A 17,091-nucleotide genomic window follows, 5' to 3' on the forward strand; every position below is an offset into this window, starting at 1 on the left:
GCTATAACACATATGACGTTATTTTTAGTCTCATATCCTCCCACCTATATCTGTCCAATGTCCAAATATGAGAAATATTTATTTCCCTCTGCATGATTTCCACCAGATTAGCTGTCAACACCCGCATTAAACCTTGAAATTTGGTAAGAACAGTTGAAAACACCTTGAAGGTAATGACTCCTTATCTTGTAGTCACAGCTCTTTCACTGCTCCTTCAAGCCAGAGGCTCTGCTTTGGAAGGAAAACAGTGCTCCTAGCTGCAGCAGTGACTAGACTGTTTGGGAGCACAAGTAATGATCCACAATCAATTTTTTTCTCTCATGTCTCTCTACTATCATTTCACATTAAAGTATCCAAAAAGCACGGGAGGGGTGAAGTAAATAAAAGCAGTTGCTATATCACTCGTCTTTACTAGATATAAAAATACATCTTAGAGAGAGAGATGCTATCAGCTTGAGAGGGCTCTGATATTTGTTTGGCAGGGGGTTTGAAAATACTCTCTCAAATTCACTTTACAACAGCACTGAGGAAAAGGGGACATAGGAGTAGGAGTGGGTGACCTTCCAGGCTCTGAAGACTGGGCTACAGAGTTTTTAATGCTGTAAGTGGGAACTTGGTGCTAGTATTCAGAAGTAATGGTCTCAGTTTTCATTCAGACAGCAATTTACACTGGTTGAAACAGAGCCTAATCCGAATAGATGATTTTTGTCACTTTATCTCATTCTCCAAATCATTTAGAAGCAGTTACTTCTCAACAAGTTCTTGGGTACCTTCTTTTTCACTTTCCCAAAGACCCATGTACTTCCATAGTCTACTCATTTTCTTTTAGGTTTTTGTTATTTTCAGCGTGTTCTCCTTAGCCCTCACCCAAACACTGAATGCTAAAATGTTAGTCCACAACCAAGGCCCTTCCCAACATCACAATAAAGGTAATACACATGAAAAAATAATTGAAACCTTAGGGTAGAAAAATAATCGGTCCTCTTAAATAAAACTTATTTCATCACAAATAAGTCACTTTACTTTGTCATTTATCTCCCAAAATACATTAGCCTTTTTCAAATTCTCTAACTTATTAGACCCTTGAAAGGTCTTAGTTACTATGATAAAGGAAGAACTGAGAAAGTAGGAGATGATGGTTGCTGAAAAATATGTTTTATTCATCTGCTGACTTACCCCAGGCTCAATAACCATGAGCCTGTCTACTTGCAGGAAAATATGAATGTGCCACTTTTGCTTCTGGACCTTCTTCCCACTCTCACCCTCAGCTCTAAAACTTTGCTAATTTCACCATAATCCCTACATGTTCCTAGCCATCTAAATTTTATCTTGAAAAGGGCAGTGCGGTGATTTGCAGCGAGGGCCATCATTAACTAACTCAGAACTTGAGCACCCATTGAGATTACTGTCTCCATTAGTAAAATAGTATGGCAATAATCTTGAGACAATTTAACAATTATTTATTAAGGGCCTTTTATGTGCAAAATACTGCTTAGAGTTGGTAAAACCCGGTCCCCATTCTCCTGAGGCTTATAATTTTAGTTGCACACCTGAGCAACTAAGTAACATAAGTCTTATATCTGTACATAATGTCATACAATAAAGTAGTTTCATTTATATTGGAACATTTATACAACCTACATACTGCATAAAAACATATCAAATATGCCAGAGTGTTTCAGTTCAAAAAGTTTCTGATGCTATTGTTACCTCTAACGATCCTGAAAATAAGAGGAAAAATTCCCACTTACAGCACAATGTGCTGCCTATTGTAGTGTGATAGGCAAAATCTTTTCCATTATAATACATGCTAAGTGTGAGTTAAAATAACTTCATCGAAGAACTGTTATGAGTCTTTTGAGGTATGAGTGGAAGAGCAAAGGAGGTGGTGAGATTATCATCACTGCTATTGCATGAGATGTTAGTGAACTAGTAGTGCATTGTTATCTGAAGGATTAATCCCTCTGAGTTTAGCAGAATTTTCGGAGAGCATCATATAACATTTTAGACAGCCAGCATTTTCTCTGTACCATTATCTCACGCTCCAGAACACTGGCAAAATTCTGGGAAGCTTTTCTTCACCCACCCATATTTAACACCACCAGATAATAATATGTGTACCTTCAATTCGTTTTGCATTTTACAGTTTTCAAGTCGTTTATTATGTATTATCTCATTGGAGCCTCACAAGAGCCCCATGAGGTAAACAGATATCATCAAAACCTGAAAATGGAAACGCATTGCTTGCCAATTTCTTTCCAAAAAATTTCCCCCAGATGGCTTATGACTATGGCGAGTCTAATTGTCTCGAGGAAAGATGAATGGAATCACATTTCCAAAGAATCCAGCCACCTCCAATCCCAGAGCTGTGCAATTCTCAGACGCAGCTTGAGGGTGAGTAACCTGGCCCACTGAACACGCAGAGAGCTGGGCCTCAAACAGAGGTCAGGCTTGAAGCTGGAGGGGGAGGCAGGTGCAGAACAGGCAGGGGCAAATCACCTGACTGGTCACAAAGCATGTTATAACCCAGGTCATTGGGTGAAATAGTCTATTGTTGGATTCTAGGGGAGGAGCAGGCTAACTTCACACTTTGCAGATTTAGTGTTGTGTCCTCTTCCCCTTATATTAGTGGAGTTCATTTTAGCAAGCTGCTTATTTAAGTCCAGTGGTGTCATCTGTAAAGTGGGGCTGGTAACTTCCGTCCTTACTGATACAAAATGCCTCCCGAAGTACCTGGAAAACACCTGGCAAATAGGAGGACCTCAATAATTGATTTCTTTTACCCTTAAAATAATAGTATGTAATGTTTTAAAATTAAGCTAATGTGTGTACATTAGCCATGGACTCTTGCTAAGCACAAAGAAATATTTTAGGAGGCTCTGCTTTTAAAATCTCTACTACAATTTGACGTGGAAAATACTGATTGTTTGGATTCATGTAATGTATGCAGTTCCCACAAAAAATGTATATGAATTTAAAAAATCAACTTGGTTATGAAAGCCCCATAGAAAATGTTATAGTTACATTCACTTAATCTACCCTGTGTATTTTTGCAGCACCTACTAAGTGCTCAGACCTTAATCTGTATAAATAGTCACACTTTGTTTTAGCCTTCTGGGTATGTGTCATGAACTTGGTATTTACACTGCATTCACCAGGTGCCTCACCGACTCCATCTCATTCATCCTCACGACAGGTTGGAGCTACGAGTAATGAGTATGATTATCTGCACTTTACAGCTGGCTCTACCAGCCGTGAGAGGAGCAAATTCATTTGCCAGAGGTCACCAAATCTACATTTCCCAGGATTCAGCCCTGTGCTCATAAACATATCCATTACGCTATAACCTCAGAAAAATGAACATAGTAGCGAGAAGTTAAAAAAATCATTGCTTTGTGAATAAAGTCGTTTCTAAGAGAGGTGGTAGGTAAAAAGTTATGTTAGAAAGTGAGAAATAAAAATTGTTATTAAAGCTGCCCATTACATGATATGCCAAATATACCCCCATTATAAAGCATGTTAAGTGTGAGTTGAATAATAATAATTATCATAACATTCATCAAGTATTTTTATTCTCCTGGCTCTTTTCTAGAAATATTAAAATGAAATATTATTTTAAATGCTTAAAGTTAGTGAAATATACAGGATAGCTGCATGTATTCCTTAACAGAACTCCTGAATAGAATTTCTGCACTGAAGGTGCATTACCCCATTTTACATTACCCTATTAAAATGCAACAGAGGAATACAATTCTCTTTCACTGGCCTGGTATATTTTCACGGGTATATTTTCCTACATCCAAGTTCATTTTCTCAGCCCTTCACAATATAAATTACAAATAATATTACAATTAATTTGTCACAAATCAATCTCAGGGAATTAAAAAATGCCTAAAGGTAGTGATTGACATCATTTAGCTATGTTTCAGAAATATGCTGTAGTTTCAATGACAATGGGAGCATCAGATATCTTTCTTTGTTGACTAGTCTCTAAACTGGAAAATCAACACCAGCTTTCCCATAGATAGAAGAGATAACGCCCGTTGAGAACATAACCCTTTGCATCCAAAAAAGAACTGGAAAAGAGGATAGATAGGTGCTTGTGTTTCCTTACTCTCTGCTCAGATTAATAACCATCTAATCACTATTTATTAAGATAGGATCCAAAGAATATTTTCCTTGTCTAAAGTTTGTGTTGCATGTAAGTGAAAATAATGGAAGATGAAATTTAAAAAAAATCATTTATAGACCAGAAAGTGTCTTGGAAGAACATTAATGTATTTAACGGCACCTTCTATATAGTTCATTTTTAAATATGCTAAAATGACATTACAAATGAAAATGTGTCATAAAGAATATAAGACTAGAAGATGTGTAACAAAAAAGTGTAATCTATGACAAAATTTGAAGTAGTAAAAAAGTGTTAAAATTATTTATGAAAGTTGAAATTTTTTTCACTCAGACATTGCCATCATTACTGTTGTTTTATTACTCAGGAACTGATATTTAATAAATTATTAATCTTTATCCATGTCATTAATTGCACAGGAGATGGCTTGGATAAGAAAGTATTGAGAAGATGTATTAACTAACTTTGACAATGAGTGACAAATCTGCAAATGTAACATCTACATATTTAATGACATTATAGAGAAAACAGATCACTCGGAAGACTTCATTAGTATGATGAGTGTCCCCTGCCTATAACACCGCGAACTGGGTTTGATTCCAGAATGAAGAGATAGCTTTAGTTATCCCTGCACCTAGAACACTGCCTAGCAGATAGTGAGCTCATGACGAATATTTGTTAAATGAAACATAAATTTTATTGCTTCGAATTCTGGAAATAGAGGCAATGTATAGACAGAATATCTTCAGAAAATTGGTTGATGTGGTTATTATCTGTATGGTGTCTACCAGTTTCAACTACATTTCTACTTTCAATTACACTTCTAAAGGAAATACAATTTAAAATTAAATACAGAATTTTGATTTTTAGATAGATCTTTGCATGGCTGATAGCTTACCATAGGAGTCTAAATACGTTTATGAGTCCAGGCATTTTCTCATATAGTTTTAGCATATTAATTAGATTGCTTAGGAATTCTTTTCGCTTACAGTAATGTGAAATACAGATAACACACTAGTTTCAGCATTTACAAGATACATTAATTTTAGGATTCTCAGTTAAAAATAGTTAATTGTAAACCTAAGTTCTCCTCAACTTCTCAAAGACTAGAGAAATATTTGCCATGAAAACAGTCTCTCAATGTTGTATCTATATTGACATTTGTTGTCAAATCGTTTAATTAAAATTTGTATTATTTGATTTTTAAAACAGTAAAAAATTGATGAATATGTCACCTTACTAATATTGTCTTAAACCAAATGATAAAGTTATGTAAAGGTACCTGTTCAATATTTTAACACAATTTCTCAAAAAGTAAATTATTTTCTTTCAAGAAAAATAAAAAGTACATTAAAATTGAGTAGATTAACTGGTGCTTAACCAAGAATCACTTTTGTGCCTTAGATAATATCAGATCTAGTTCCATTTTTATGTTTATATGCCTTTTTCTTTGATTACTATTTACAGTGCTGGGAGAATTTCAGTCTCATAAACTGGCGATTTGTTTTTCAAATTAATTTTATGGATTAATATTTAAATAATTACCCTTCATGATTAAGGTAAAGTTACAAATGTTCTGGTCTGGTTCTGATGGGATCAAAGGATTAGACTTATGAAATTTAGAGGAAAAAAAATGTCTGGTGCATCCAGGTTACCCTGATGTTTCAAATAGCTAACAAAGAATTTCTAATACGTCTCGCAGAAAGCTTTAAAAAACAGTACGAAATAGAATGGAAAGTTTAAAAATTGTTTTTGTTAGCTTTATTTTCTAATGGTTCAAAAGGAAACTACAGCATCATCAATAACCGTTAATGAAATAGTGCTATTAACCAGATACGCCTTTAATATTTCCAAGCGGTATTTTTAAATAATGTGAAAAGACATCAACAGAACTCTAAATATAGCTAACCGACTGTAATTTAAACTGCTTACATTACATGATCACGATTTTCCCCTAAAAGTTACGTGCAAATCTAAAGAAAACATATGTATCACTTACAAAACTGCATGTATGTAGATGATATTTAACACACACACACACACACACACACACACACACACACACACACACACACACACACAGAGTTTACTCTTCTTGTACTTGTTTATTTTTAGCTGTCTCAATAAAATGTTTTTCCTCCCTCTGTTTTACTAAAACATGCCTATCTAGGAAGGAAAACAGATGTAGAATTGGACAACTACGTCTTGTTTGGGTTTTTTCCCTGTCAAGTAGAATTTATGATCATTGTCACACAATAAGAGAATCTAAGTGAAACAGACAATAAGCCAGGAAGCAATTGCCGGATACTTTAACACTGCAGCTTTGGAATTCAGGATTTGGTTACTAAAATTTCATTTGATTAAGCCAAGTAAAGATACAATATCCCTTCTTACACAAAACCCCAGAATAATTGTAAAACTAAAAGAAGCAGTGTCGTGGTGAGAGAAGAATCACAATAAACTGGTTTGTAAGAACCTTAAAACACCTTATATTCTTTAAGTCACAAAGAGGGAAATCATGGTACAGCAGCCACCATGCACCTTCCTTTCTCTCCCGTAACTAATGATAAGCAACAATTTAGCTTGATTAAGTTTCCCACAAAGCATCTGTCATTCTAAGTTTTCAATGATGCATTCAATATCAATCTCTTAGACATTTCCCCCAAATCAACAGATTTTATTAAAACTGAATTGTCCTTCATAAGAAACTTATGTACTATTCATATAACCTAATAAAGATGAAATACAAAAACAATTTATGCAAACATTTTTTACTTAATATTTTACCTCTGAACCTATCCCTGTATACATTATGCATCCTCTCTGGCAATAAAAGGACATAATTTTAAAAAAATAAATCATCAGCTTACACAAATCTTTAACTGTAGTATTCGCAACACACTTCTCTTAGAGAGCTACAATCTCTGTGCAGAATTAGGAGGATGAAATTTAATGATGAAGTAGTGATTATCTCACTATAACCATATTAATCCCAGTTTTTAAGTAAATACATATAGAGTAATACCTATAAATTTTCCGACAGAAAAATGTTCCATTTAGTAAAAGTACTAATTTTAAAGCTCACTTCTGGCAACATGCTAAAGTGATAGTTAAGATGCACAGTAACTATTAAAACATCATTTCCAAGTCTTGATATAGTCACGTCAAGCAAGTCTTTTACAGAAACATTTTGCAATATCTTTCTTCAAATGTCTGTCAGTTATTTTTAAGTTCATTGCACCCGTATACACACACAGTGCTAAAGTCTAATGGGAGATACAACCATAAATGAAAATGTGTCACTGCAGAGTTTATATCACTTGTAAAATGTACTCCAATGGGAATAAAATGATAGAGAGAAAGAGAGAGTAAGGGAGGCAGGCTTCTGTTTCTCCTTGAGGAACTGGTCTTTCTTTCTGAGACAGAGTACTCAAAACAGCAACAAGTAGCAGCGGCAGAAAAGTTCTCCTGCAGCTCACACGCCGCACAGGGATGAGAAGCGCAGGAGAACTGCAGTGTACGGCGGCACCCTCTGTGCACTAGGCTCTCAGGACGAGCCTAGAAGCAGCAGCACAACATCCCTCTTTTGGGAGACTCAGACACATCACTAAGAAACTCTCTTGCCTAGCAGTGCCAGGACTAATCGGAAGGCGCTCTCTCTCCTGTCTGGGCACCGGGGAAGGGCTGACCACCAGGGCTGGCCATACCCCTCCTCACCTAGAATAAAGCGCCCATTGTCTCACACTGTACTAATTGTGAAATAACAGCCCTTGCAGTAAGCGTAATAATTATCAAAGCAAGCAAGGAAAAGCAGTCGAGGCATAAATGAAAGGGGCATAAGGGAGAAAAAGAAAAGAAAAGGCAAAAAGAAAATACATGCTCAGATGAATTAACCCAGGAATGAATTTAATATTTCTACTGGAATGGTTGCCTGAAGATTTCCCCATTCATGTCATGACTATTGTGTACAAGAGACCATTGTCCACACAACAGAAATCAGTAGATTGAAATTTTTTTATGTAGCACTTATTTTACACGAAAGGTTTTCCTTCCCAAAACTATGGCCTCTGATTCCAGCATTCTGATTTAAAAAGTTACAACTCCTCTCCTCCCAATATTATTTTTAAAGTTGAGTCACAGTATTCATCAATGTTCTCAATTTTTATGCTCTTTTTCCTCTTCCCCAAATTTGCAGCTGAACAAATATGGGGGTAAAAAAAAAAAAACAACAAAACCAGCAACAACAAATCCACACACATTTGCCCGAGCAAAGAAAAATAATGAACTGAATATGCATATCCTCATTAACTAAATTTAATTACGCTGAGTGGCATAGTAATCAGTGGTTGCTCCAGTTACAGGATTCATTGAAAGGGAGGTGGATTCCAAATTAAGGCGAAGCGTGGGGGACAGTCGCATACTGATGAGGGAACCGCACACAACATGATACAATACACTATCAAAATCATTATTCAGAGAAGCCGAAGAAAGAAGTACATTACTCTGTTTTAAGACTAATGCAAGAACAATTAGCCAAGAAGGCTCCAGTCCCCCACTGACTACCCCACCTCCATACATTTCACACCAGCCAGCCTGGGGCCGACTGTACCATTTGCATTTTTCTTTTGTAAAAAAAATGTGAAAACTCACACTGCCTTTTTAAAAAAGAAGGCCTATGTCCCTGACCACAATAGCAGAGAAATCCTATCTAGTACACTGGTGTGCAGAGGCACCCCGGGCTCCCACAACTTGAGCTTGAACTTTCCGCAGGCAGCGAACTTTATAACATGTGCATGGAACAATAAAGGAGGAGCTCAAAAGAAAGGAGGGGGGTAAGTTTTGGGGGTGGGTGAAAAAAAATGTTATCACGCCAAACTTACCATCCACCAGGTCCTGGCTGACATGTCATAACATAGCTGCCATTTTATGGAGCTGTCCGATGTTTTCCCAGCCATTATGCTGTCAGCAATCTTCATCAGATGCAGCTCAATGGAAGATAAGACACCTAATCAAGGAAACATCGGCGGTTGCTTTCTGGACTACATGTAGGCCAATCCTTATCACACTGCATCATGGGAAAAGCTCCTTTATTAGCAGGAGGAACTGCAACCTCACAGATAGAAAGACAAGGATCAGTTCTTTTGCTTTTTTTTTTTTTTTTTTTGGTCTAAAGGGATTGGTGAAAGTAGCTAGCGTTCTTTGTGTATCATGTGTACAAGAGTTAAGTATCTTGCAAGTGGGCGGCTAACTGCTTTGCTGGGCTATGCAGACTAAAGTTTATTTGCATTCTTCTCTGTTGTATATTGTTTGACATGGTCCATGGTCCTTGCTGAGCAGATGAAGGGAGGGGAGGGGGGTGAGAGGGAGTGAGGGGAGAGGGAGCTGTAATTGCTCAGAATTAATATCTTCCCCAACAAAGACATAACAGTTTCATTGACACAGTCGGAACATGGTTCAGATGTCACTGCACACACGGGCGTGCGGGTGTGTGCGCGCTCACACACACTCACACACAGAGTGGAACACACAGGTAGCAGCTGCAGCTGGATTCAGCCGAGGTTGCCAAAGGCTACAAACTCCATTCTCATGCTGGACATATGGAAGCAGTTTAACTCTTTGAAATCACTGTTCAAGAAGAGCCCTGCAGTCTGCAAGGGTAAATCAGCCTTGAGAACAGTTTCTCAACCAGGAGCCATCGGGCCTGGTGCTCACTCTCTTCTGAAGATGGCCTAGAAACGTGATTCCTTCACCTAGAAAAGACCTGAAAAAATGCAGAGGGCGAGGCAAGGTTTGCCCATAATCCCAACCCTAGACTTAATTCCTCACTTAGTCCTTCTCTGTCTTTCTCTTGGAAGGGGGTTCATTTTGTCCTCAGCGGTGATCATTTTACTTTATGCTGGACTTTAAACTAATTCTTCCAATCAGCACACACAGAAAGCAAAACTAACATTTACTAATAAAACAACGTGCTCTGAATAGCCTTCATTCTTTTCTAAAGAGTAAGAATCTTCAGGGAGCATCTTAAAGAGTCATGCCACTATAATCAGAAACCCAGGCCAGGACAAGCAGATGGGTTCCTGACCTTTCTTTTGCTAACATACAAAAAGGCAAGGACATCTCTATGAGGGAGATATTGATTTCCAGGGCCTCTGCCGCACACCCCAAACACCAAGCAACCCCTCGTATGGCATTTTGTCGTTTTTTCTTTAGTGTGCATTGCTAGTAGTCTCTGAATGACTTTTAGGGTTAGAATTTACATTTGCTGCAGACAATTTAAAAGGACAAAAGCTCATGTGATTTGGTCAAAGTGAAGGGGAAAAAAATTGCTGTATTACCGGCGTTTTCTTTCCTCTGCATGCGGTTGGTGTGAGGCTGCAAAGGCAACTTGTTTCAGCCTGTGAACTCCAAACTTGCAAAGCAACTGCCGGGAAAAGCTGCGTCCTTCGGGTGTTTTTATATTCACTGGGGAGACATGACAGCCACAGTCTCAGACAGGACAGGAGCTTACGGTGGCCTGACTGTGCTGGCAGCAAAGTAGCCTGCCCTTCACAGAACTCGCTGATCCTCTCATGGCTCGGATTCTGGTTTCTTCCTCCTCACGTTTGTTTTGTTTATTCTCAGGCGGGTGGGCGGGGGACTGGAATGCCCCACCCAGGCCTCTGCCTTTGAAGTACCCCATGATCCCAGTACCTCCTTTTTTCCCCCCACTCCCTCTCCCTCCACACCCCATTCTTCTCTCCTTATTTGTATTTTTTTTTTTTTTGAGCAATGATTGGATAATAAGCCCATTGATGGTAATCGTAGTCTCCTGTTTTCATTTTCTCAGATAAGAGCAGCACAGCCATACACACCTATGTGCCAGGGGTCCCACTGTAAACAATGAGGCTCTCAGATTAATGAGATACAGTCTGTGTCTCATTCATCTCACACTCATCTTCACCCCAAGTCATGACAGGCAGCAGGGAGTCCAGAGGCTGTGGCATGGGTGAAGCGAAGGGATGGGCCCAGGCATTTATTCCTAGGCTACTCAGGGCCAGCAACTCCCTGCAGCCCAGGACCTCCCTCTGCGTGTATTTCCAGAGCACTCCTTTGGGGAAGCTCGTGGGCCCGGAGATGAGGCGGGCATGGCTTCTACATCTTCCTCATTTCCTTCCTCTTCCTCTCCCCAGCAGTCAGTCCCTGCCACAGCTCACCTCTTTCAGGTGCTCTAAGTGGAAGGAGGACCTCCATCTACCTTTCTCTGCTGTGAAGGGCTCTTTCGGAGCAGAGTTCAACTTTGCGTGCTGGTTGCAGAACACTACTCAACCCACCAACACTTTTGTCGCCTGCCTCAGAATCCCATAATAATCTTGGCATATTGCAGGGCTAATCCACAAGTGTATCTGCTGAGATGTCCACTGTCACTGTGTGGACACCTCATTTGAGTAGCCGATGACACAAGTGGGAAATGATAAAAGATGACAAGAGAAGCAAAGGAAAGGCAAAGCCAGCGGGAGGGAGTGCATGGCGTTATGTACAAATGTGTGAACCCTGGGGAACAAAGAGGCAGGGATAGAAATGACAAACCTGTGCACTTTACTTGCATGGCTAGGGAACGCCAGACTGGGTATCCCTGGCAGAGCTAAAAAGGAAACAAATTCAGAATTGGGACAGTATTTACAAGACAAATGCCCAGAGGCTGGCCACTCACCACTTGGAGTCCTGGGGGATGTCTTTCATGAGAGTGAAACTCCTGAGCCTGCCAAATACAGCCAAACTTCAGAGATATTGTGGGTTCAGTTCCAGGCCACCGCAATGGCAGTAAAGCGAGTTGTGATCGTTTTGCTGGTGGAGGGTCTTGCCTTCAATTTGTAAAAGATGCAACACCTGTGAAGTGCAATAAAGCAAAGCACAATAAAACAAGGTATGCCTGTAGTCTATAAACTGGAGAGAGCTGGAAACCTGGCCTCGCAGGTGGAAGCCAGCATCACTGTATTCATTAGCTGAACTAATCTCACCTGACACAGGTCTAAATGCTAACTAGATTTTAAAAACATGAATTAAAAACTCCAAAGGCACTAAGGACTAATGAGGAAGCTTTGCAGGGAAATTAGTAGAGTGTTACATCCTCCTGGCTTAAATTCCTAAAATACCCCAAATCTCAGTTTTTCCCCAAAATTCCTATTTTCATCTGCGTCTGCCTACCCGGTGTTATCTCCCTAACTCACAGTCTCCTCTCCTATGTTTTCAGCCATGTTATCACTAGTGCCTCCCCCAATTTCCACACCTCACTCAGTAGAACAAAAGCTCAGAAAAAGCCAGATCTTTAGCCAAAATCAATCACCAATTGTTGCTTCATTATGCCCTGGGAGTGCTTTGATTTTTCTCCTACTGGCAAATAAACTAGGGATCAGTCTAGAGCTGAGTGGGAGGACACTAACCTTTGCAGACAGGCTACAGTGAGCTTCCCACTGCTTTCAACTATTCTTGGTTGTCCCCTCTTTGAAAAGCAGCATGGGGCACGGCCAAGGGCTCTGACTCAGAAGCCACATGGCAAGGATTTAACACTACAGGGTTGTTACCTACTACTCATGTGACCTGAGGCAGGTCACTTAACCTCTGTGCCCTAGTTTTCTCATCTGGAAAATGGAATTAGTAATAATGAAGTACCTTATAATGGGCATGAGAACTGCAGCAGTTACTATAAGTGCTTAACATGGTGCCTGGTGGGTGAGAGCTATGTATGTGGTTGTTACCATCATGCTTTATTTACAGATAAAAAAGCAGTCCCCCCTCCCCCAATTTGATCCAAATCATTTCATTAATATTTAAAAGAGAATGGGAGTGAGGAAGGAAGAAAGAAACCCCTCCCCCCCCAAAAAAGGAGATTAAAAAAAAACTTATAAAAAAAAGAGATATAAAGATAATCAGAGAAAAAAGAGAAACAGAGAGATATGGAAAGAAAAAGAGAGAAGGGAGGGCAGAGAATGAGAAAACAAAACTGAAGCCCTTCTGGTATACCCGTAGTCCTTGGTGGGGGCCCCCAAGCCCACTTTGCTCACATTGACCCTCCCAGGGCTCTTGCTGGCTCCTTGTCCATCCTCTGTGTCACCCCAGACTGTGGGGTTAGCCTAACTCCCACCGGGGGCCATGGATGGGAGTGGTCACTACTCAGGGCTTTTGACTTATGAAAGCCTACGAATTTCTATGCTATTTGGAAAATCATTTTATTAAACTATTTTATTGTGATGTATGTTATTTTTAGCTTTTTGGCCGTGATGTTCGATTCTAATCTAATCTAATGTTGCGCTGAATGTGCGAGCCCCGTGCTCATGAGTGTATAGATAGATGGAAGTGCAGCATGTAGAAGAAACAGTTTCTTTTGGGAAATTTGTTGTAGGTTCTGGTCTGCTGCTTGCTAGCTGTATGATCTAGAACTAGTTACTTCAACTTTGTGAGCCTCAGTTTCTTTACCCATCAAAGGGGGTTGAAAATAGCATCCTCATGGGACGTTATGAGAATTAAGACCATGTAAAGCTTCATCACAAGCTGTAGTTACTATTAAAATCGATATAAATTTAGCGTTGATTTTATTTATCTGCTACAACTCTATTTCTAGGGTTAGGGAACTGAGGCTTCCTAGAAGTCACACAGGTGATCAATGGAGCTGATGTTCAGCCTTTGCTCTCTCATCTCTTCACCTAGTGCTTCTTTTCTCCTGCCACCACAAAGAGAGATGGGAGTAAGGTTCAGTCTGGGGGTCTGTTTGTTTGGTTGTTGTTTTATTTTATTATTTTTTTGGTGTGCTGAAGATTCCTCGAGGAATGAAGTGAGTTAGCAAAGCGGAGAACAGACAAACTCAGTAAGAAGACAGGAAAAAGTGATGAAGACTAATTTCCTAAACCATACCCTCTAGGAGGGCAGGGATGACGAAGTCTGCGTTTGCTCACCATCCATGCCCAGAAGCCAACGCGCAAATACTCAAATATTTGTCAAGTGAATGATTGAATGCAAACAGTGGTGATGTGGGTGGAGAGTGATTATGGAGGACGGAGTGGCAGGCCTCGTGCGTGTGAGCTGACAGAGAGTCCATAATAACTCCCGGTTCCAAGCATGGGGGCCTGGTGGAGCCCTGGTGGGAAAAAAAATGGGAGAATGGCAAGTTCAGCAAATAGTAGTAGGAAGTGAGTATTTTCCATTAAGAACCTATATGGAAGAGTCAGATACATTATCCCAGACCTGGCAGAAAAAGACCGGCTTCTGTCAGGAAAGTTCAGTGAGCCTTCCACTGGGACCAGGGTCAGCATGAGGGTAACTGAGAAGAGAATGTGTGGCATGTGAGGCAGAAGGGAGCAAAGAAGTATTAAATTGTTCTGATTCCCCTCCAGGGGAAGCAGTCCCAGCTTTCCACCCTCTCTGAGAACTCAGGGAGAAACATAAGGCCACTTTTTGAGTTATTTCCCTTCACCCTTGGGTGCTGTCCTCATTCACTTGCAACCCCTCAAGTCAGAGCCCTTCTGATCTGAGCTTAGAGGAGAAGAGATGAATCCAAAGTGTGGACTCTAGGGCGGCATATTTGGTAACTGAGCCCATCAAAACAGCTGGCAACAGTCTGCAGCGCTATGCCTTCACTTTGCGATGCTGTCTTTGTGATGTTGTCCTTGTTGTAATGCTGTCTCTAGGGGCCCTGCGGCCCTGTGGCATTTCTTCTGGAAGCAAACCCTGACTCAGTGGATCCTGTGCCGGGGTGGTGTACGCCCACTAGAGAGCACCGTAATCCCCACCACCTGCTTCCCACAGCCGTCCTCTGGACCTGATCCTAACTGACCTCGCCCATCCCTACTGGCTTCCAAAGGAACATCCTGAGACGTGTCCAGGATGGCGGACAAAAGGCCATTTTTGAAAGAAGTAGCAGATTTACCTTCCCAAACAAGGAGATGGAGCACTTAAAAGAATGGAACCATCTGGTTATTAAAGTTGGAGACAAACCGGTAATGATCCACCGGCAGCTTGTCCCGAAGGCAGGTATTTCTTTCAGAGAAGGATAATTTGAGTGAAACCAGGAATAGAGTTGGAGCTTCCCTTAGAATAAGGCCTTTTTTAAAAAAAAAAATTAAGATACGTGAGTCTAGAATTGAAGTGTGCTCATTCTTAAATTATATTAACTTTTCTTAAGTTTCCAAAAAAAGAAAATGCCACATTTTGTAAACATAAGTGTTTGAAATATTTTCTCTTGTATGTAGCTGTTTACAAAAATGTGTGGCAGCTAAGGCCACTGACATGGGAAGATTTTTCGACTTAGATTCTTGGTAAAGAAAAAGAGGTTGCAGGATAGCACGACCCTATTTATGAAAAACAACTCAACCATATCCATATATGCATTTATGCATAGAAAAATGTTAGAAAGATATTCCCTCAATTATTAATGGGGAGGAACTTGTACCTTATATGCTTCTGTATTCTGAAATTCTATAATGCTCATATGTTACATTTATAAATAAAACAAAAAAGTAAGCTGAAGGGGGCATGGGACTTCCTGTACTTTTTTTTTTTTTGCAAATTCTTGTGAGTATACAGTTATTTCAAAATAAGAAATTGGGAAAAAAGTAAGTAAATACGTTTCCATCTAAATATTTAAACTTCTGAACACCAAAGCCAGGGTTGGATACTCTCTAGAGGAATCTGGTGCCATAAGCATGCCCAGTCCATGGGATCGTAATAGTACTCCCCTTTGGTGCTTTCAGAAGGCAGAGAATAAGATTTAAAAAAAAGTGGCAGTGAAGGTGAAGTAACAATATATTGCCATGTTGCCCCTATCAAACAAGGCAAATCTTGCCAAAAGATAGGCGGGTTTCACAACTCAGGCTCCTAAGAACACTCAGTGAGGCCGTGCAAGATCAACATATAAGTAACACAGATAAACATGAAACCCCCAAGCCTTGATGGAAAGCAGTGATAGGCTGCCTGGAATGCTCGCCAGCGTAAAAGGTCTTAGGAAGAAATAAAGACGGCTATAAATTTCTTAATCGCTGTGTCAAAGTCTCCCACCACTGGGCTTCTTAAGGGCAGGGTTATCTCTCTGAGGCTGCCATTAAGAGACAAATCTTCCCACGTAGACCAAACACCTTCCCCCTCCAAAACCCTTCTCTATTTTATTTTATTGATTTTCATTTTTTGCCACACACACATTGTAAGACAAGTAAAAGGTGATATTAATGAACTCAGGGAGATGACAAAGGGGAAAAGAAGGCCCCCAAAGGCAGTCTGGACTTGCTTTTGCCAGTCATCATTTCTCTAGGAAATGTTTGTTCTTACTTGCCATGTGCCAGGCCCTGTACTAGGTGCTGGTGGCAAAAATACACATTCTCTTTTCCCTGGAGTGGTCTTGCTTGTGGTCTGTGGGGTGTGGAGAAGGTAAGGGAGGAACGACATTAATCGCATTCACACAAGTAAATGCAAAATTACATATGGAATAGGTGCTTTGGAGGAAAAGCACAGTACTATGAGCATGTGAAACTGGGAAGGCAGGAGGCAGGGGGACTGGGAAAGATTTCATAGAAGTGACCAAAGTCAAGAGCTGGGCACTATTCCTCACAATAATATCCAAGGCAAGGATAATTCTCTTCATTTTACAAAATTGGAAGTCAAGGCTCTGGACAAATTAAATCATTTGTCCCAGAATAAGTGTTAGAGCTTAGAGTCAAAACCAGTCTGTCATACTCTAAAACCAGCAATTGTTCCTGTAGGTCAAATTTTTTTTTTTTTTTGGTAATTTCAGAAGCTGGTGTCACATCTCAGGTTCTGGTCTTCCTTAGAACCAGCTGACAGGGTGATCCCATTCTGGGACTGGAAGGTGAAGGGATGAAAGTGCCCTCAATTTACCATGTTCTACAGATAGTTCTGTCTTAAAAAAAAAATGAGATTAGAACTGAAAAGTTCTGCTAAGGGTCCTCCCAAGTTGCTTTTACATTGCATGGGAGAAC

Source organism: Pteropus vampyrus, unplaced genomic scaffold (genome assembly GCF_000151845.1).
Source record: "Pteropus vampyrus isolate Shadow unplaced genomic scaffold, Pvam_2.0 Scaffold109, whole genome shotgun sequence".
Lineage (NCBI taxonomy): Eukaryota > Metazoa > Chordata > Mammalia > Chiroptera > Pteropodidae > Pteropus > Pteropus vampyrus.